At 42.6% G+C, this 23,379-nt stretch overlaps 1 long non-coding RNA gene across 1 annotated transcript in view; it reads left to right on the top strand.

Moving 5' to 3' along the window:
* LOC122813604 overlaps nt 1-23,379 on the top strand; it is a 444,019-nt gene that overhangs the window by 303,589 nt on the left and 117,051 nt on the right. Inside the window, exon 3 of the long non-coding RNA XR_006366712.1 lies at nt 16,821-16,894. This is a non-coding gene — a long non-coding RNA (uncharacterized LOC122813604). The remainder of the gene's footprint in view (nt 1-16,820; nt 16,895-23,379) is intronic.

Below are 23,379 nucleotides of genomic sequence, written 5' to 3'. Positions count from 1 at the left end.
ACTAGCCATGACACTTTTGAACTTGGCTCTGGAATGGCAAATCGAACTTCAAGCACAGTACTTGCCAGGTTTGGAAAACATGCTGTCAGACAATCTAAGCAGAAATATGACAGATCCACACGAATGGAAGTTGCATCCTCAAGTGTTTACAAAAATAATCCAAGCGTGGGGGAGGCCAGACATAGATCTCTTTGCCTCCCACAGGAATCATCAATTGGAAAAGTTTTGTTCAAGGACCTTTCATTCAAAGGCCTGGAGAGTGGACGCCCTTTCATTCAGTTGGACAGCATGGACAGTTTACGCTTTCCCACCTCTGCCTCTTCTGCCCAAGGTGCTCTTGAAAGCAAGAACAGACAGACCGAAGATGATATTGATTGCTCCAGACTGGCCGAGGCAACACTGGTATCCACTCCTGAGGAGCCTAACACATACTCCTCCCTGGCCCCTACCTCTAATGCCTCTTCTGTTGACTCAGCACAGCTACAAAACTCTTCACAGCCAGCTGAAAACACTCAATCTAGCTGCATGGAAAATTCCTTAACACCTCATCAGACACTACTCCCCAAAGAGGTGCAGGACATCATTTTGGAGGCCAGAAGGCAATCTACTAGAAAGGCTTACTCCGCAAAATGGAAACGGTTTTGCTCTTGGAATGAGAAAAAAGGCCAGGACCCTAGAAAACTGAATTTGCCTCAGGTACTACAGTATCTAGCTGAGTTGCTGAACAGTGGACTTTAATTTTCCTCCATAAAAATCCACGCCTCAGCCATTTCTGCAGAATTCAACACGGATCCACCCTTATTCTCTCACCCACTCTTAAGACAGTTCCTCAGAGGGGCAAAAAATATAAGACCACCAAGGAAGCAACCTGTGCCAGCCTGGGATCTTAATTACATTTTAGAAAAATTAACATTGCCTCCTTTTGAACCAGCTGCCTCAACAGATTTGCAATATTTGTCCTGGAAAACCTCTTTCCTTCTGGCCATTACCTCAGCTCGTAGGGTTTCGGAACTACAAGCCCTCATGGCTGTGCAGCCCTTTCTCATCTTCCATCAGGACAGGGTTTCCCTTCGAACCAATCCATCATTTATGCCTAAATTAGTATCCAGGGTAGCTTTAAATCAAGCCATACACTTACCTACCTTTTACCCTAATCCTCAAAACAAAGGGGAAAGGCTGCTACACTCCTTAGACATCCATAGACAGCTACGTTATTATTTGGACAGAACAAAGCCTTTCAGAAAATCAGAACAACGTTTTGTGTCCTATGCTGTAGGAGCTCAAGGAAAGCCAGTTACCAAACAGACAATTTCAAAATGGATAGGCCACTGCATACGATTTTGTTACTCCTATCATGGAAAATCTTTCCCTACAGGCATCAGATCCCACTCCACCAGGGCCACAGCTACCTCTACAGCCTTCCTCAGAGGAGTTCCTACCAAAGATATTTTGGAGGCAGCCACTTGGAGTTCTGTGCATACCTTCACAAAACACTACCATCTGCCTTTATATTCCAAAACTAGAGCAGGCTTTGCCACTGCTGTTGCAGGGCATTCTGGCTCATCCCAGTTCTACCTAGTGCCTACCACCCTGTGCGTAGCTTTGGGATTCTACCTATCTGTGATTACTGCAGCTGTATGCACGATGAACATAGTACAGTTTTGTACCTACCATAAATGTAGATGTTCGAGTGCTAATGCAGCTGCTGTACAGGTTTCCCTCCCTCCTTCCCCTCTTGGTAAAGGACTAGTGGCTAACACCTCCTCTTGCAACCTAATTTGGGGTTATCCTTCTATGATGTATTTGCTTGCAACTACTGTTTTTTTTTTATTACATTGCATTGCTTGAATATATATATATATATATATATATATATATATATATATATATATATATATATAATTTATGTATTGCCTTCCTTCTGGGGGCACCTGACATCTGGGGCAAGAAAGACTGAAGAATATGGCGTTGGCTGTGTCTTATATACCCCTGTCGCACTGATGTCAGGGAAGAGAGCGACGACAACCGACGCCGGACCAAGACTTTGGAATTCGGCCGACCGAGGACCCGCCTGATGGCAGAGAACCCATCTGTGATTACTGCAGCTGTATTAGCACTCGAACATCTACATTTATGGTAGGTACAAAACTGTACTTTATGCTGCTTACCTTCCAAATAATGGCAGGGTAGACTGCAGGAGTCTTCCAGCCAGGTGTAGTGCAGCATAGGGTAGTTTGGGATTATGCCAGACTAGTCATTCATAAGCCCAGGATAAACTGGGTGTGTACTTCATCAAAACTATTAGCTAAAACATATGGGTGATTGAGCCACACCACTCATTACCACATGGGGAGCAGAAGCCCTAGTCTGGACAGGTTAGACAAGTTATGCCTTTTAACTATCCTAATGAGGAAATGGTAGAAAGGGTACTCCAGTTATAGGTGAGTTAGCAGAATATGATATTCTTCCCAGATGGGTAATGCCAGTGAAGATGTTTGGTCACTGGCATAGGTGGATCAGGTGCATTGGTCACTGGACTGAAGGAGGTCTGCTGACATCATTTTTGATAGGACTGGCTGCAGTTCTGCTGGGGAGATATAGGGGATGCCAGGTAATGGTAGGTGGTGGACATTGCTGATAGTTAATCCCAGCCCTTTAACAAACTCCCATTGTTAAAAAGATGGGTATCGGAGTGACTCCTGTGGCGGTTGTAAGGAAGTTTGGGGGTGATGGCTGTATTAGTTGCCATTGAGATACATGTGTTTGCATCAGAACATGCTGTTTAGATGATTGACTGCTGATTTGTTGCCTGCTTAGCTTGCTGTAAGACTATACTTCTTTTAGAATGTGGCACAGTTTGGTGTGAATGTGGTTCAAGCACAATGCATTCAATAAACTCTAATGCTCCCCTGATAGATTTCAAATGCTGTGGTCAAGGGGGGTAGCTGCCCCAACAGCAAACTTTCAGAGGGTGCTATCAGTACTGTAGGATAGCTGATGTTCAGTTCCTGCAAATCAGTGGTACGATCAGTCAACAACCAGTATTATTAATCAGTTTAAAATCTGCCACAGAGTGTTTGGCACTTTGCAACAGTAGTGAAAGGTCTTTTAACAAGGAGGTATTATGCAGAAAAATAATAGCGTAATAGATCTTTGGCTATATTGCCAAGGCTGCCAGCTGCCCCAATAACAACTCTGCCTGAGCTTATGCTGATTACAATAAACTGTATTAAGCAGTTTGTCCAGTGATGCTTTTAGCATTCCTTACTAAATGCTTACATTTGTGCTGCTTCTTAAGCTGTTAGCCTTATAGAAGTACTTTGTATGGAATCATTCACCAGCTGTTTCTGGGTTTTTTTTTTCTTTATTTTTAAGATGAGCTTTAATGGTCAGCTAAGTATGCCAGCATCCAGACATAATCCACCATGTAATTAGTAGCCATGAGGTGATTTAATGGCAAGATGTGCTAGTACACAGGTACAGAAATTCCTGGACTTTGTCAGTACAAATGCCCTGGAGCAGTTAATCTTGGCACCCAGTAGGGGAATAACATCTTAGATCTTATCATTATTAATATGGTAGCATCTTGCATCCCCCCGTATCTTCATCACTTTTAGGTCTGAACATAAAGTGGCCTCCTTCAAAATAAAACTGAAATCAGAGATCCCTTCCACCCAAGGATACTTTTATAAATTTGTTTTTAAGACCAGCTACCTTCTCCTAAGTGATACATTGGCAGGTTTCAAATCCCCACCAAACCCAGTTAACTCCACAAAATATGTAGAAACGCACCACCACACTGTACCAGCATGTAAACAGTTCCATAGATGCAGCTGTACCCCCATAGGAGCAAGTGCAGGCAAACCCCAGAAACAAACCCACATGGTGGAGCCATAATATCAGCAAGCATTGTAATAAGAATTTTGACCAAATGTAAGAAGGGTAATTCCTAGAGTGATACGGTCTTTATCACTGAAATAAACAAATAACTCAGGAGCTTGATAAAATCAACCAAAATCAAGTTTGAGATAAACTAGCTACTTGCCAATTAAATTTAGTTCTAACTTTACCCCTCTCTCCCCTCCATCTGTCCCTCAAAATACATCTGAAACTGACTCTGCTCCAGCTATCAAAAGTTAAAATACTGCATTGATGGGTCCTGACAATATCCCTGGATGCATCTTAAATAGCATGAAACACAATTTAGCCACATCCCTAACAACACTTTTCCATTGCAGCATCCGTGCAAGTTTTGTACCAAGTGAATGGAGAACAGCTGCAATCATTCACCTACAGAAGGGATGGCCTTCCACAGTCCCATAAGTTTGACAAGCCTCATATGCAAAAGCCATGGAAAGACCCGTCATAGAATTAATCAGTCAGGACATAGGGAAGCCCCAAACATTGGACCCATCTCAGTTTGGATTCATCAAGGGCAAATTATGCTTACTCAGCCTGATGAATTTTTTTGAAAAGGTCACAAGCAGTGGATGAAGGCAAAATGGTAAACACCACATACCTCGGCCTGGCCAAAGCTTTTGACAGAATTCCTGACACGGGCATAGTAGAAAAACTAAATAAATGGAATAAACCCCTATGTCACCCACTCAATTGCAACTGGTTCACAGATAGGATGCAGATAATCAAAATAGGGGGACATTACCTCCACAAAGAGAGCAATTACCAGTGGAGTCCCCAAGGGTTCTGAACTGAGACCTCTCCTGTTTGGAATCTACTTTCTGAAGTAAAAGCCAATACTGAAGGGCTCTTGGTGAAGTTTGCAGATGACAGCAGGGTAGGAGCAATCACTGAATCCCCAAATGACTAAGTTATCCTGCATGAAGGTTTGTCCGAAATAAATAAATGGTGCCCAAGTCATGGACTAAAAGTAAATGCCAAAAAATTCATTTTTGTATAATTTGGGAAGTCATCTACCCAGGGAACAACCACATTGATAGTATGCATCTAAGAGTTTACCCAGTTGTTCAAGATTTGGGAACTTATCTGACTGGTGATCTAAATTTTGACCAACATGTGTCTATTGTTGTAAGAAATTCCTTCTATGTATTGCACAGATTATAACAAAAAAAGATTGTGTCTAGATCTAGGGATGTTATTGTTCCTGTTTACTCAACCCTCATTAGACCAGTAATTCAATGTAATGCCCCCTGCGGCATGCATCTGTCCAGACACATGCAACAGCTGGAACACCCACAGAGACACTTTACTAAAAGGATACAAGGCCTAAATAACATGCCCTAAATGGATAAACTGAAATGCCTGTCACTGTTCTGTATCCTACAGACAGCTAAGAAGTGACCTGTGACTGGCATACAAGGCATCCTGCCACCCATTACTGATGGATTACATCTGCAAGTCAAATGGCATCAGAACTACTTGGATCTAAACCTCTTCTCCAACACCAGCAGAGTAGTTTGGAGGGACAGGTACATCTCACAGAGAAAACTGCTGCTGTGGTACAGACTCCCCATCGACATAAAACAGAGTTCACCCCTGTCTATATTAAAGTGCAACTGGGACAAATGGATGGGAAACAGTAAATTTACCCCAGGATTATCCTGTGTACTAGTTAATGGACAGAGACGGCTCCTAAATGCTTTATCCCATGCATAGGTAAGGCTAATCTATAACCAAATAGGCCAGGTTATTTTGGGGACAAAAAGGAAAATTGGATAGGCTTAAAGTGGCTCTCAAGTTAGTTAGTGTAGTACTTATCTAGGAACCTATGAAGGTTTTCATGAAATTGTATGAAACTGTTATAAGGATGGCTTCAACAGACAGATGGTGATTTATGAAGTGTTGTTGAGCAGTATTAAGTGTGACATTAGAGGATTATACTCAAATGTTGATCAAATATAACCTTCATGGTGTTTAATTATACTGGCTGCATTATCTGAGTTTAAATCAAGTTAGTCATATGTTCGTATGTATTTATAGCAAAAATAAGATAAAATAAAAAGCTTAATTGAAATCACAAGCATGTGTCCATGGTCAAATGTCATTTTCAGTCTGAAATAATCTAACAGGCAGTAAAGGCTTATAAAAACTAGGGTATTTCCATAAAGTTATTTTTGTCAGTATATTTTGAAAAAAATGTCCATTCCTACTGGATACAGTTTTATGTTACAGAAGTAATAGCTTACTGATTTAGGAATTATGGTGTAATTTACTCCAAACTGCCTAGGGTTGATCCTGAAAGTAAGGCATGAAAGATAATTGAAGCCTCTGTGATCAAATGCTTAAGGAGGAGAGAACAAATTTAATCCATGATTTCAGCATTTATATGGTAGTATTTTTGTTATACAATTAAAACTAGTGATGTGAAGTTGTTCAATCTCACCGTTCATTCTTCACTGATGGGTTCGGAGCCGATCCATCAGCTCCGACACGGCCATTTGCAAAGCTCAAGGTTTACCAGTAGCTCGTGACCAAGCCCCTTATCGTGTGATGCACTGCTGGAATTACCCCAGATCTAGTTTGCTGCGGCACAGATCTCAGTGGTTCAGTTCGCTCGAGCCTTTTTTGATCAAAAAATCGCTTTTCGCAAGTTATTCCATAACTTTTTTTCTAATTCTAGTTAGATTAGTCTCATAATAGCTTCTGCAGTTTTTTTTCTATTAGACTTATTTCCTTTGGTGCCTTCACTGTTTAGTATAGTTGTAGTGGCCTCGTGTTGGGCCTAGTTACTTAGAGTGTGTGTTTTTCTATTATAGTTATTGCACTAATAGGATAGATAGTGTGTCATTATATATATATATTTACATAGTGTTGGCCCCCTTTTTTCTCCGGGCCATTGTTTAGAGTGTGTTTTATATTTTAGGTGTGTTAACTTGAGCTTAAGTGTAGTTGTGATGTAACTTTTAGGCTGTATTTAGACTTGTGTGGTTTGTTTATAGAGTTAAGCCTAAAGTTTTTCTTGACATGTCTGAGGAAAAAGACAAACACCCAAAGTCTGGATTCAAGAAATGTCCAGACTGCGGGCAAAAGATGTCTCTTACTGATGGGCATGTTCACTGCATTTATTGTTTAGGTGTGGTGCATTTGTAGGAGTCCTGCAGTATTTGCCATTCCTTTTCTTCAAGGGTTCTTTTAGAGAGGAAAAGGAAGCTTGTGGATAGAGGTTTGCTGAAGCATCCTTTTGCTGAAGCTGTGACTGACCAGGATGGGGCCAGCAAGTCCTCTAAATCTTCTAAATCCTCAGCAGACTCCAAGGCATCTAAAGACTCAAAAAAGTAAAATAAAGTGGAGGAATCCAGGACTTCGGCTCCACAGCTCTCATAGCCGAGTGTCTCTTCATTTCGGAGCCGGCCCACAGTTCTGGAGCCGGTCTCTGAGAGACCTGTATCTCCACTCTCAATCTGCACCTTCGGTGCACTCCTCTAGGTCTTCTGTCAGCCTTTCAGATTTGGATATGGACTGATTGGTGCAGAAGCTCTTACAGGCACTAGGCTTTGCTAATTTGTGTTGGATCCAACTCGAGCATCGGAAACTAAGACCACCACCCCGGATTTGACTGCTCCTCCTCCAAGCCGTACCGGATGTTTGGAGCCAGAGGGGGCCGACTTGCTGATTGTGGAGCCTTTGGAGCAGAGACCTGCTTCGGTGTCATCGGTTCCATCTACTCTGATGTCCTCTGCGCCAACCAGGGAGAGGCGAAACTCTCCTTTCAGGTCCGGGGAGTATAGTCGCACTGACTTGTCGGTGCCGACTCTTCCTCTCGGGGCCTTGGCTTGGATGAGCTCAGTTACTACCTCTGGATTGGAGCCCACGGCTTCGGTGCGGGAGGGGCTGGCGGTTCCTTAGGGTCCGTTGACTCCTTCTCATTGGAGTAGTGATGCGTTCGAAGCCATGAGGAGAGCCTTGTCCCCAAAGACATCCTCGACACCAGGTCTGGCCTCTTCTTCCTCCAAAGCACCTGTGTCCCCTTCTTCCTCCATCGTCCAGGCCAAGCGTAGAGACCCTGAGCCTCAGGTAGCCCCACAGGGCACCCCTTGCTCTTCCGAGATCACCCCAGAGGCTCCCAGTGAGGGGGTGCCAGGAAGAGATTGTGTAAGAGGAGACACTTGGACTCCCCACAGGAGTCATTGACATCTGACACTGACTTGGATGAGTCAGAAGGGTCCCCACAATCCCTCTCTGAGGATGTCTCCTTTGCAGAGATACTAGAGATCCTTAGGCAAAGGGGTGATTGGCAGTCCAAAAGCCCTACTGAGGATGAGTCAGTTCTCCTGAAGGCTTTCGGGTCTCAACCTTCCACCTCCTGGGTGTCACCGCCCTTTGATGAGCTCATGCAGCTGGTCTCTCAGAGGGCGTGAAAGTCACTGGAGTCCCTGGAACCTGTCCTTTGGAGGCCTAACAAGTTCATTTCTGCCCCTGTAGATAAAGCCTTTTTGTCCAAGGGAGTCCCTGTTGATGCCATGGTGGTAGCGGTAGCCACCAAGAAGGAAATGTCTGAGACTTCTTCATCGCTCCATCCTCCTAACGGAGAGTCCAGGATCATGGATTGATTTGGGAAACGCATGTTTAGTTCAGCGACTTTTACACTCCGATCCCTGAACTAGTTGACCAATTTCACCAGCCTGCAATGAGTATATCTTAAGGAGTTGGGAGATGCTTTTCAGGGTACTATAGCTGCAGGGGCTTCCGACAAAGTTGCCGCCCAGCTTGCGATCCTAAATTCCATTGTGAACTCATCCATGCGTCTCGTATCCTATGCAGACAATGGGACGAGTAGGGCAGCAGGTACAGGAATTGCTCTTAGAAGATATTCCTGGATGTTTTTGCATTCCTTCGCGGAGCCCTTTAAGTCTTCATTTGTCAACCCCCCTTTTGATGGCTCATCTCTGTTTGGGCCCAAAGTGAAGGAAACTCTCACCAGGTGTGAGCAGGAGGGAAAGACTCTGTCTGCCGTCAGAGTCCACCCCTACTCGGCCTTACCCCAAAGGCCAAAGGGGATGGAAAATGTGGTTCCGAAAAGCCCAAGGAGCCTTTCAGGGCACACGTGGTGCACCCCCCTCTAGGGGCAGAGGAGGGTAACAATGGAAGATGCCGCCCTCGAGGCAGAGGGGGTCTGCAACTCCAAGGTGACAGAGATCACTTCTTTGGTCAACCCTATCAGCGCTCCTGAAGGAAGTCCCGACTGTCCTGCTCTGGAGGCAGACGGGGGTCACTTATCTTTGTACCCAGATGCCTGGCAAGATATAACTAGCGACAGCTGGGTACAAAGTATTATTTCCAGAGGGTATTTCATACCGTTCTCCACTCCACCCACACCCCCAAAGAGAATTCCGGACGTTCCACCCAGTTACAGGGAACAAGCAACTATAGTGGTCCGCAAGTTGCTAGAAAAGAGTCTTCCAGCCAGTCCCAGCAGACCAAATAGGATCCGGAACTTACTCAAGATTCTTTTTGGTTCCAAAGAAAACGGGGAACTGGAGACCTATTTCGGACCTCAGCAGACTCTACAGTCTATACTTCCCTTTTTTAGGGAGAGACAATTGGATGTGCTCGATAGATCTCAAGGATGCGTACTACCACATAAAAATGGCCAGGCCATCCAGAGATCATGTGCGTTTCCGGCTGGGAGCCAATCATTATTAATTTCAAGTCCTGCCCTTTGGTCTCACTACAGCCCCCAGAATGTTCACCAAATGCATGGCAATGGTCACGGCTCATCTGAGGTGTCTAGGATTCCAGGTGTTTCCGTACCTAGATGATTGGCTCCTTACCTCCACCACCAGGCATCAACTGATTCAGGCAAGGGAATACACTCTGCCAGCACTTAGGCATTACACTCAACTCAGAAAAATCTGCCTTGTTGCCATCGCAGCATATCGTCTTTATAGGGGCAGAGTTAGACACTTCAATCACCACTCTAGGACTACCAGTCGAAAGGGTCTTTCTTCTTCGCCAGCATGTCAGCTCATTAGTGTCAAAGGACAAAGCACCAGCCGCAGAAGTTTTAAAAGTATTAGGTTTGATGGCTGCAGCGATCTTGGCCATACCATTTGTATGGATGCATATGCGGATTCTTCAGTGGCTGCTGTTCACTCAATGATCCTATCAGGAACTTCTAATGAGTCATATGATTTTAATTACAATCTCTTGCAAGAGGGATCTCCAGTGGTGGTTGATGTCTCTTCATGTAACCATAGGACACCCCTTTGTACTACCCCCTCCAGTAGCCACTGTGACCAAGGATGCTTCCCTGATATGGTGGGGCATTTTCAGGGAAAGACTGCCCAAGGCACATGGACGGATCAAGAGTCACATCTGCATATCAATGTTCTGGAGATGAGAGCAGTACTTCTGGAATTGCAGTACTTTCAAGACTCTCTTCCTCTAAGGATGATTGCAATTCATTCAGACCATATGTCAGTAGTCTGGTACTTGAGCAAGCAAGGCGGGAACAAGTCTTACTCCCTTTGCCAAGAAGTCCTCAGTGTTTGAAAGTGGGCTGCCTCCTCCCTGCACTTTCTGTTGGCAATGCACATCCCAGGGAGATCCAACGTGATAGCAGACAAACTGAGCAGGGCAATTTTGTTGCTGCACGAGTGGTCCCTCAAACAAGAGATTGCGGACAGGATTTTCCACAAGTGGGGTCAGCCTTGCTGCAATCTCTTTGCCAGTCACATCAGCATGAAATGCAGAAGCTACTTTGCCCTGATTCCCCCTCTGTGAGAACCCCTGAGAGATGCACTCGTACACGATTGGCCGCTGGGTCTCCTCTATGCATTCCCTCCAACCCCTCTAATATACAGAAATCAATGTCGCTGGGAAGGACTGTCATTCTTATAGTCCCTCATTGGCCTCGGCAGATTTGGTTCCCATTTCTTCATCATCTATTGGAGGATGCATGGATTCTGGACCCAGTTCCAGACCTTCTGACACATCCGTCAGGGGACCTCTATTCTTCATTGCAGTCACTGAAGCTAACAGCTTGGCTGCTGCAGTTCCCCTCATAGCCAGGCTTCATGACCTTTCCAATGAGACAAGGCAAATCCTCTTGTCTTCCCATAAGCCGTCCACCAGAAGATTATATCTTAGTAAGTGGAAGAGATTTTCAATATGGGCCTCTAATCAGAACATTGATCCTTATCAAGCCCCTTTGACGTCCATTTTAGAATTCTTGTCTATGATCTTTAATAAAGGAGCTGCAGCTGCTACAGTTCAGGTACAGTTGGCTGCTATATCTAACTTTCATCTCAGAGTGGACGGGCTAAACATAATGTCCCACAAGTTGTCCAAGGCCTTTCTCAAAGGAACCTTCCACATGAGGCCTCCAGTGAAAACTTCTTATTCTCCTTGGAATCTAAACTTTATGCTGTTTCATATAATTCTCCTCCCGTTTGAACCAGCATCATCTTGTGACTTTATATTCTTATGGAAAAACATATTTCTGGTGGCTATTACTTCTGCCCGCAGAGTGTCAGAACTTCAAGCCTTATCTATCAGCCCTCCTTATTTGATTTTCCATGCTGATAGAGTATCTCTTAGGACAACCCCCTCCTTTTTTCCCAAAGTTTGTTCAGAATCTAATATCAACCAAGTCACTGAGTTGCCAGTCTTCTTCCCTAACCATTCCAATAACCTTGAGTATATGCTGCACAAACTTGACAGTCACAGACAGCTCAGATATTATTTGGACAGAACAAAATAGGTCAGAAAATCAGACCAGCTCTTTGTATCATTCTCTGAAGTCAGAAAAGGTAGACCAGTGGCTAAAACAATGCTTTCGAAATGGCTATCTGATTGTATTACCTTTGTTTATTCAGCTGCTAATATGCCCTTACTACACAAGATTAAAGCTCATTCTACCAGGGCAGTCTCTAAATCTTCTGTATTCCAAGCCAAATTGCCCCTTGATAACATTTGTGCTGCAGCCACTTGGTCTAAACCTTATATTTTTATCACTCATTTCAAAGTTGATAAGGCCTCCAGGGACGGGGCTTCCTTTGGGTCTACGGTCCTGAAGAATGTACTCCCGTGAGCCACCCGAGATTGAGGGTGCTAGGGACGCTACCCATCAATAAAGAATGAACGGCGAGATTGAACAACTTCACATTAAGAAGTTGTGTACTCACCATAACGTTCCATGTGAGTTGTTCCATCTCTCCTTCATTCTTGCATCCCTCCCTCCATCTCCCACTTGGCTGATAGTTGACCTAGAGGCTGGTCTCATCCTGGTTACTCAGTCCTTCTTCCTCTCTATGGGAGGGTAGTTCTCATACATGGATATAGTAGATGCAGCAAACAAGATCTGAGGTAATTCCAGCAGTGCATCATGGGATAAGCAGCTTGGTCTCGAGCTACTGGGAAACCTTGAGCTTTGCAAATGGCCGTGTCGGAGCCGATGGATCGGCTCCGAACCCATCAGTGAAGAATGAAGGCGAGATGGAACAACTCACATGGAACGTTATGGTGCGTATATAACTTTGTATTAGTTTCTGTTTTTGTCACTGAGCATGTGCAGCTGTGGACTAGCTACTGATCACATGATTTCAAATTTAGGAGTTTAGTTAAGTAGTCCTTTTTTAAAAAGGTTTCATGTATGGACTGTTAAAAGATTTAATTGTAGAAACAGCAGTCTATAAAGAATTATTTATTTATTTTTTGTAATCCACTACCTGCATCTGCTCCTTGCAGCCTATTTGCCTGTTCCTTCCTCCAAGGAAGAGACCTATTCCCAGTTGGTTTGTTCCAAGAGAGGGGAGAGCTGATCACACATCCATCATTCTGGCAGCCATCAATGCTTTTTCTGATTATGCCCTAATCTTAATTCTAACCCATGGTGACTAATATGAGCATCCATGTTGCCAAGGAAGGCCCAGCTGTGCTGTTCCCCTGTGTAGCTACCATCACCATCTTGGCTGGATCAGGCTTATGTCCCTGGACTAGGTCCTTATTTATTGCCCACAGGACTCCATATGCATAGCAGTGATCAGCCAATTGGAACTATTGATACCTTCTTCCAGGATGTTTGAGCTGGCATTGGCCACTCCCTTCCACCATCTTCTATCTCACACTGGTGCTCAGGTAGTGTAGGGCAAAATGATGGTCTCATCTTCCTATGCCACAAAGATGGGGAGTCTATAAATAATGTTGGCATTCTATTCACAGAGGAAGCAGTTGTGTTTTGGGCTTCTTGCCACTGTAACAGCTGTTTTAATTTTTAGTAAGTCAGTGTCAAAGAGGTAGTACTAAATTATACTTGTGTCCGTTAACAGAAAAATTGTAAAAGAGACTGTCGAGAGTTCATTTAGGCAACTCATGCTGATATAAGTGAGATTCGTCTTGTTTTATTGTCTGCGGCTAAGTGTTGCAGGAGGGAATTTTAGAGAAACAACATCCCTACTAGAAAGTTTTGTCAGAGGTTCTAAATGGCTTCTTCATTTAGTGTGCATCTATGACATTCAATTCTTTATTTTAATAAGTTTTAAAAATGTCATCCTTCCCTATACGTGTCCTGTGATCCGGCAGTGTGACCATAAGTCACTCCCAGATAACTGTTTCAGTAAAACAATAGAGGACAAGTTTTTCAGGCTAATGTTAGTCACATATGTACAGTGTGCCTGTGTCTCGACAGGTAGCACACTTGCCTTTGGTGCTGGAAGATCAGAAGTCTGTGAGGTCTCTTCCTGTATCAGGTGTTTGGATTCATATAAATACAGAACATCCACATAAACAAAGTTCATTCCTGCCAATATTCAAGTGCAACTTGGATCTCTGGATGGGAAACAGAGTTTACCCCAGGAGTGTCCCCTGTACTAAAGAACTGAGGCAGTTCCTAAATGCTTTAACCATGCATGGGTCCCCTCAAATTATCTAGGGTACAATCCCAGTTATTGTTAGGGGTAGTATATAATTAGCGACCATGGGATGGGTAAAGCCAATCTATAATGAAATGGGATAGGTTATTTCGAGCACAAAACGGGAAACTGGCTAGGCTTAAAGTGGCCCGCAAGAGCAGCTAGCGTATTTCTTACCTATGAATGTACATAGATTAAAAAATAATAATATATATATATATATATATATATATATATATATATATATATATATGTATATATATATGTGTGTGTGTGTGTGTGTATGTATATATATATATATATATATATATATATATATATATATATATATATATATATATATATAAACATTTATTTTTTTTTTGATCTCACAGTTGATGCAGGGGATTAAAGCTATGAATTGTTAGCGAGCTGATGACTGTTATCAAGGGTTTGATTCCCTCAGCCTTCATTTCCTGAATGAGTCTCTGAGCCTGTCACTTAATGTCTTTAATGTACTATCTGCACTGCATGCTATATTGTATGGCTACTACAGCTTCTCTGATTTAATATTCACTTGTTTGTGTATTGCTGCTATCTAACTATTGAACTAAATTCCATTTTCTTGCCATGTTTGACTCTGGTCATAGCTGAAAAGGTTCTGGCTTATCTGGTTAACAAAACAAAATAACTAACCTGGCAGTGCTCTGAGGTTCTTGGGAAATTGGGATTCGTTCCTCAATGGTCTTTTTGACTACTTGCCTAGTAACTTGCTTATGAATCTGTCAACTCTATGAAGTACAGCTTTCTAAGGGTTAATGCGTGTTGCTTGTTAAATAAAATTAATCAAGATACCAAGGCTTATGAACGGGCAGATAACTGTCGACATTATCTGCAGTTGTTCAGAGACAAACATATTTAACCTGACATCCAAGATGAGATCAAGAAAGTATGTCATTACTGAATCCTTAACCTCAGTGCTTCAGAGTCACTGTGAGTGGCAGAACAGGTAGTGCACTCACCTTTTATGCATAAGATTGTGGGTTCCATTCCCATTCCAGGTGATTTGATCACTGACACTGCTCTGCAGCAGAAGTGTGATGTTGCATACTTGAGTAGGCTATCCTTCTGGGGAGATATTAAACAGAAGTCCCCTCTGCCTGTGTTGATGGAAGCTCAGGTGAATGTAAAAGGTCCCATGGTACCTAATGAAAAAAGTAGGGAAAGTTTTCTGATGCCTATCCGTATTTCCCAGGGTCTATATTATAACATCGAAATCTACAAAGATCGAATGTTATAATATAGAACCCTAAACATCGAAATCCGCAAACATCGAGCAGTCAGAATAGTGATTTTTTTTCCCTAGGGAAAAAAAATTGCTATTCCGAGAAACATACACACAACAAACACACACAAAAAACAGCAATCCACACACATACACTTAAAATCCTACACCTAAACTAAACTTTACATACACTACTAGCTATCTACTTATCTTAACCCTACCCGAACCCTAAGGTCTGTCACTATTGCACACTCACCTAACCTGCCCCTAACCCTAACCTACACACAACCGTACACTTACCTGACCCGCTCCCTAACCCTAACTCACCTAACCCGCCCCCTAACCCTACCCTACACACAATCGCACACTTACCTGAACCCGACCCGTAATGCTCCAACATATCGAACGCTGAAAACAGAGAAGCCACAGCAACAGCCTAACAAATTCTTTCCCTGGGAAAGAATTTGGTGTCCTGCACCTTCGCTATTTTTAGCGTTTGACAAAACTGGTTCGATATTATAACATTCGAACTTTATAAAACTCAATGTTATAATATAGACCCATTTCCCTAGTAGTGTAAATATCAGGTCTCCCATGTAAAGAAGCCACTTGACTAGTGGGACTACCCTGGCCAACAAAGAATAAATAAAAATAAAATGACAGCAATACCATTGGAAAGCACATGGGAACTGACTGAACTAAAGACTTCAAACAGACCAGCTGTTTGTGTCTTTCATGCCAAGAAACCGGACAGACCTGTATACAAGCAAACATTTTTGCTGTTTGTTCCTTTGATAGGGCCAACATGGGAAAATAATCCTGCTTGGGAACATTTAAGCCCATTCCACAAGGACAGCAGCCACTACAGTTACCTTCATTAGGAATGTATCTGCTCGAGTGTTTATGAAGCAGGTACTTTGATCTCCAGCCACACTTTCTCTTTGTATATTGGTATTGTAAGCTGGACATTCCTCCCAGTCACTTGGATGTTATAAACTGAACATTTCCTCTAAGAGCAAAGCCAGGTTTACCAGTGCAACAGATTTCAAACTGCTTTAGTACTCTCCCCAGTCATTAAGAATGATACTGCCACAGTTAATCCTTATTGTAAACTTAGTACAGTTGTGTGACTATACTCACCGTAACAGTGGATGTTCGAAAGGAAGGATCAATGCAGCAGTGTAGGCTGTCTTCTTTGACATACTTGCTCTTGTTGCCATAGTTAGTGGAGTACTAAACCTAAAGTTAGAGGTGTCCTCGTACTCCTGCACACTCTGGTCCTTTACCATATGAGTAGGACTTCTCTTTGGGCACAGTTTTTGGTAACCATCTCAGTCATCCAGAAAAGAACAGATACTGGCTTTGGCTGCTGTCCTCCTTATACTGGGTGTATGACCTGTTTCCATGGGGTAAGGAGACAGCAGACCAAAATAAGGAGACATCCAGAGCTCTGGAAATCAGACAGCATGGTTAGACATCTGCATATAGTGTACGTCCCATTCATTATAAGTGATACTGCTGGTGTGCTCCTTCTGTTGGTACGTTCAGTGCTCTAATGAGAATAATTACATATCTTTGTTTTACTTTTGTGGGAAATCACTTAGCAGTCATTGGTTCTGTTATTCTTGTTTTTTTTTTTTCTTGAAGTCCATTTGTTGTGTTTGTAGGTAAAGTTGGTGTGGCTATCCATGATTTTACCACAGTATTTTATGTTTTTATATTTGCAGGTCCAAAAAATATTGAATGTCCAGCATGTGATCAACTAGCCAAAGGATATGTAGATGGATGGGAATTTTTCTGGGTATGGCTTTTATTTGTTTTCTTTTCAAGTAGTTATTAGACATGTAGAACAATGTTATGTGGAAATCAATTAAAGCAGATAAAATGTCTGTATCTTGCTGGAGAAAACCAGTGAGTAATCTGAACAGGTTTTTAGTAGAATATAAATGCACTGTTTCATGTCCACACTTGACGACTGTTATTTTATGTTCTTAACTCATTATGGTTATTTTATATGCCGCGGTGGTACGGCAGTAGCGTTGTTACCTCACAGCAAGAGTTTCTCCCGTTCAATTCTCGGCTGGGCTTGGGAGTGCCTTCTCTGTGGAGTCTGCATGGCCTCCCCACGGTTGGGTAGCGTTCGAAAGACATGCATGCGTAAATAGGCATGCCTTCGTTGAAGGTTGGGCGTCGAGCTGGCACCTCTGCGTTTCATAAAAATCTACTGCCAATCATTAGCGGACCAGAGTTCTGCTGTGGCGACCCCTTACCGTGAAAAGCCGAAAGACAAACAACAACAACTCATTATAGTTATTTTCTTGGAGTCTAATTACCCGTTTATCCCTGTGATGCCAGTTTGAAGTTACCCAGTGGATGTTATGAAGGCACTACAGAACAGATGCACGTATCAGTGTGTGTGAACCTGGAGAAAAAAACAGTTGCTGAGATCAGTGGATCTTTATTGAAACTGCGATACAGCATTAGAGTTCGTGAAGGATATTATTGGACAACATAGTTTTCGGGCAAAATAAACGTGTTTCTTTTAATGCAGTGGTGATGTGCATTTCATGACTAATATTTAAACTTTTCTCTAAACTCCATTTTACTGTATGTACATGTATTTATACATACATGTATATAGTAACCCCTTTCACTGAATCTGAGAATTCCCTTCATGTCACTTTTTCCTTTACGAAGGTATGTACATGTATTTATACATACATGTATATAGTAACCCCTTTCACTGAATCTGAGAATTCCCTTCATGTCACTTTTTCCTTTACAAAGGTTTAATTACAGAGGATACAGTACAGATTTGTATTCCTTTCCTGTGCCCCTATCTCTCTCGCATGTTTGTAGGCAAGAACCATTTAAAGATTGTTCCCGGCAGCCACAGGGTGTGCATTCTCTACATTCTCTACCAGTATAAATTATCAACTCCATTTTTAGGTGGCTTGGATGTGCTTACTTTCGATAAAATATGGTCATTGTATGTATTTTTCCAAAGTGTGTGTGGCTAATCACGCTGTTCTGAATTAACCTGCCCCAGTGTAATGTACTGCTGTTAGCAATGTGTTGTGGCAGTTATTTATTTATGCAGTGTGGGTAGGGTTAAATGTATTAATGTCTTATTAGAGTCCCAGCATTGTGAGAGGAAGCTAATTATGGAATTATGACTTCAATCAGGTGGATTTCATGGACATCATATTTAAAAAAAAGTCACACTTTTACTTTCTGCACATGAAAGCTTGAGAGGAAAATGTCTGTTTCACTTGTGTCATCTTAATTAGAACAGGATTTTTAAGTAAGAAAATTGCTGTAAAAACTTTAATTACTGTTACCCAGATCCTTGGGGAGCCCTAGGTTGCCATGATATTTCACTGTTACACCTCTTGTGTATGCATGTCAGTAATGTTCCTTTCGTTTGCAGACCTCTTGTTCTTAACATAGTTGGACAGTCAAGTCTGAGGTATGGCACATACTGTCCTTTACTTTGTATAAATGTTCCAGGTTTTAAAAAAAAAAACTACAACATTTGCATAACATGTTAATCATTGAGATGAGGGGGGCAGGGCTACCAAAACATATAATGGTTTGCATGACTATGCATCTTATAACCCTGTTGTGGATGTAATAAGCAGAGGTTTTTAAATTTTGTGTGGAATAAAAAACACATTTTCCAACCAAGGTGGAATGCAGCAAAACAAAATTAGTAGGATCTTTATTGTGAACAAAACATTTGTCTTGTGGATTTTTGTGATGTATAGAAAAGAAGGTAAAGGAACATAAATGTAGATTCAGAATGAGCTACTTTTAGGCTCTAAATTGTATGCGAGAAAACCTAGTAATATAAGCCTGCATTTAGTTTAGCATTGCTGTTGCTTGAGGGCTTATAAAGTGTTGTGGATTAAAGTGTTGATTTTCAGCAGTGACGATTAGAGAACAGACGCATGTACATGTGTTGAGGTATAATTAGATGACTGGAGTCATGTCTGTGGTTATTCTTACCTCATGGATGGGGGAATTATCAGGGCAAGCATTTGCATGGAGAAGTCGAGGATTAGTTTAGCATTTAAAATGTTGGTCATTAATTGCTTTCTAATGCAGCTTGTAGGTCTGGAAACCAAAATGATGACTCTGGAACCAGTAATATTAGAAACAAAGCATTTCCTGTTTCTTCCACAATGCAGAAGAAAGTTAAACAGTGAACAAAATTCACTTTACTTCCTGGTGCCATACATCGTCTTGGAGATGGTGAAATAGTGAAGTGATTACTGCAAAGCAAGTTTTCCGTTATCGTTCTCTTCCACCATGTTTCTAGTAGCAGCTGTGGTTGTGACACTTCTGGTGTGCTGCCTGCATAACTCCATCTCTGTCATGTAGTGTGTGCGTGTGTGTGTCTGTGTGTGTCTGTGTGTGTGTGTGTCTGTGTGTGTGTGTGTGTGTCTGTGTGTGTGTGTGTGTGTCTGTGTGTGTGTGTGTGTGTGTGTCTGTGTGTGTGTGTGTGTCTGTGTGTGTGTGTGTCTGTGTGCGTGCGTGTGTGTGTGTCTGTGTGCGTGCGTGTGTCTGTGTGCGTGCGTGTGTCTGTGTGCGTGCGTGTGTCTGTGCGTGCGTGTGTGTGCATGTGTGTGTGTGTCTGTATTTATGTGCATCTCTTTCTATGCATACATATATACAGATATATATGTGTGTGTGTATTTATATATATATATATATATATATATATATATATATATGGGAGAGCTACAGAATTCTGAAAGCCCAAAATCCTAAGACCAAAATCCTGAAAGTTCAAAATAATGAAAACTCAAAATACTGTGGATTTTGCAAAAAGGATGGACATGGCTGTGGTGAATACGTATTTTAACAAGAGGGAGGAGCATATGGTGACATACAAGAGTGGAGGAAGATGCACACAGGTGGATTATATCTTATGTAGGAGGGCCAGTTTGAAGAAGATTGGAGACTGTAAAGTGGTGACCGGGGAAAGTGTAGTTAGGCAGCATAAGATGGTGGTTTGTAGGATGATGTTGGTGATCAAGAAGAGGAGGAGGAGTGTGAGGGCAGTACCAAGGATCAAATGGTGGAAATTGAAAAAGGGTAATTGTGAGTTAGTTCAGGGTTGAGTTAAGACAGACACTGGGTGGCAGTGAAGAGTTACCAAATAGCTGGGTAACTACAGCAGAGTTAGTAAGGGAGACTGTTAGAAAGGTGCTTGGTTTGACATCTGGACAGAGGAAGGACGACAAGGAGACATGGTGGTGCAATGAGGAAGTACAGGAGAGTATACAGAGAAAGAGGTTAGCAAAGAAGAAGTGGGATTGTGAGAGAGATGAAGAAAGTGGACAGGTGTATAAGGAGATGAGGTGCATGGCAAAGAGAGAGGTGGCGAAGGCTAAGGATAAGGCATATGAAGAGTAGTATGAAAGGTTGGACACTAAGGAGGGACAAAAGGACCTGTATCGATTGGCTAGACAGAGGGACCGAGCTAGGAAAGATGTGCTGCAGGTAAAGGTGATAAAGGATAATGAGGGAAACATACTCACAAGCAAGGAGAGTTTGTTGAGGAGATGGAAAGAGTACTTTGAGGGTTTGATGAACGAAGAGAATGAGAGGGAGAGATGGTTGGATGATGTGGGGATAGTGAATCATGAAGTACAATGGATTTGCAAGGAGGAAGTAAGGATAGCTATGAAGAGAATGAAGAATGGAAAGGCGGCTGGTCCAGATGACATACCTGTGGAAGCATGGAGGTGTTTAGGTGAAATGGCAGTGGAGTTTTTAACTAGATTGTTTATTGAAATCTTGGAAAGTGAAAGGATGCCTGAGGAATGGAGAAAGTGTTTTGGTACTGATTTTTAAGACTTAGGGTAATGTGCAGAGCTGTAGTAACTACAGAGGGATTAAATTGATCAGTCACAGCATGAAGTTAAGGGAAAGAGTAGTGGAAGCTAGGTGAAGAAGGGACGTGATGATTAGTGATCAGCAGTATGGTTTCATGCCGGGAAAGAGCACTACAGATGCGATGTTTGCTCTGAAAGTGTTGATGGAGAAGTACAGGGAAGGTCAGAAGGAGTTGCATTGTGTTTTTGTAGACTTAGAGAAAGCATATGACAGGGTGCCTAGAGAGGAGTTGTGGTATTGTATGAGGAAGTCGGGAGTGTCAGAGAAGTATGTAAGAGTGGTACAGGATATGTACGAGGGTAGTGTGACAGCGGTGAGGTCTGCAGTGGGAGTGACGGATGCGTTTAAGGTGGAGGTGGGATTACATCAAGGATCAGCTCTGACCCCTTTCTTATTTGCAATGGTGATGGACAGGTTGACAGATGAGATCATACAGGAGTCCCTGTAGACTATGATGTTTGCAGATGACATTGTGATCTGTAGTGAGAGTAGGGAACAGGTGGAGGAGACCCTGGAGAGATGGAGATATGCTCTAGAGAGAAGAGGAATGAAGTTCAGCAGGACTAAGACAGAATATATGTGTGTGAATGAGAGGGAGGCTAGAGGAATGGTGAGGATGCAAAGAGTAGAGGTGGCGAAGGTGGAGGAGTTTAAATACTTGGGATCCAATAGTTCAGAGTAATGGTGAGTGTGGAAGAGAGGTGAAGAAGAGAGTAGAGGCAGGATGGAGTGGGTGGAGAAGAGTGTCTGGAGTGATTTGTGACAGACGAGTACCAGTAAGAGTGAAAGGGAAGGCCTACAAGAGGGTAGTGAGACCAGCTATGTTGTATGGGTTGGAGACAGCAGCATTGACACAAAGGCAGGAGTTTGAGCTGGATGTGGCAGAGTTAAAGATGTTAAGATTTGCACTGGGTGTGACGAGGGTGGACAGGATCAGGAATAAGTATATTAGAGGGTCAGCCCAGGTTGGAAGGTTTGGAGGCAAGATTACGTTGGTTTGGACATGTACTGAGGAGGGATGCTGAGTATATTGGGAAAAATATGCTAAGGATGAAGCTACCAGGCAATAGGAAAAGAGGAAGGCCTAAGATAAGGTTTATGGATGTGGTGATAGAGGACATGCAGGTGGTTGGTGTGACAGAGCAAGATGCAGAGGACAGGAAGAAATGGAAACAGATGATCTGTTCAGGTGACCCCCAATGGAAACAGCTGAAAGAAGATGATGAAGATATATATGTATATATGTATGTATGTATATATATATATATTTATGTATAGTGTTATACTGTTGCAAAATAGGGCTCAGTTTATGGCCTAGATGTCCTTGAAATACTTCGTATCCAGTGAAAATGTGAAGTACTGTATGGGACTTTACTTTCCAAGAGTATAGACCTAGTACACACACACACACACACACACACACACACACACACACACACACACACACACACACACACATCCATAAACCACTCCACACCCTCAACTAGTACTCTTCAGGATGCTGGCTGTCTATTTCCAGTCATACTGAGTGTGCACATTGTATGATCATTCATGTGCAGTTTTATGAGCTTTCTCCTGGATTTACTGGGATTTTGAGAAATCTGACCTAATTAGGCTACTTTGAAGAGTCTGGGGATCTTACAAATCCCACAGTGAATATCATAAGTACAGGTATTGAAATAGTATTTGGAATAAAAAGCACATTTTCCAGCCAACAAAACACCATTATCCGTTTCCAGACAATTACACTGATTGTACTGTACCCTTCAACACCCACTTGTATGGCCCTCTCCACTGGGACAAATCTTGGTCCACATTATGTCCTTTTAGGACTAGCCTCTGGTCCCATTCATACAGACCAGAAAGGCTTGAATATGTTTCTGGGGAAGAAGGAAAGGAATCCTTGGATCATTTCTTTTGTAGAACTAGTCATTAAGGTTGGCACTTCTGCAGCCTGCAAGAACCAGACTCTTCCTGCACCTCCCTTTTTCTCCACCCAGTAAGAGAGTCTATCTTTTATAAGACCAAGATGACTGTACCGAGTTGCTGAAAGGACACCTTTGGGCCAACTCCTCTGTTTTATTTTTATTTCTTCATGGTTCCCAGAATCCACATCATGGTGCTTGGCTTCAGCAAAGGGTCAAAATCTCTGGATGTGTGTGCCAGGAGAGTCTACTGTTCTATGACTTTGAGACTTGTGTCCCTTAGTTACTCATATCACTTCTCTAAATTCAAATGCATCTTAATGGATCTGACCTATTAGCGTAGTTTTCAGCCATGGACACTTCAAATTTTGTCAGTTATATGGCATAATGGTTAAAGTGTTCACCTCATAGACACAAGGTACAGTGTTTCATTCTGACCTGGGGTCATTGGCTAGGC

Source organism: Protopterus annectens, chromosome 10.part0 (genome assembly GCF_019279795.1).
Source record: "Protopterus annectens isolate FY-2018-M chromosome 10.part0, PAN1.0, whole genome shotgun sequence".
Taxonomy (NCBI): Eukaryota; Metazoa; Chordata; order Ceratodontiformes; family Protopteridae; genus Protopterus; species Protopterus annectens.
The sequence above is the reverse complement of the archived record's forward strand: the minus strand, read 5'-3'. Positions and strand labels throughout refer to the sequence as shown.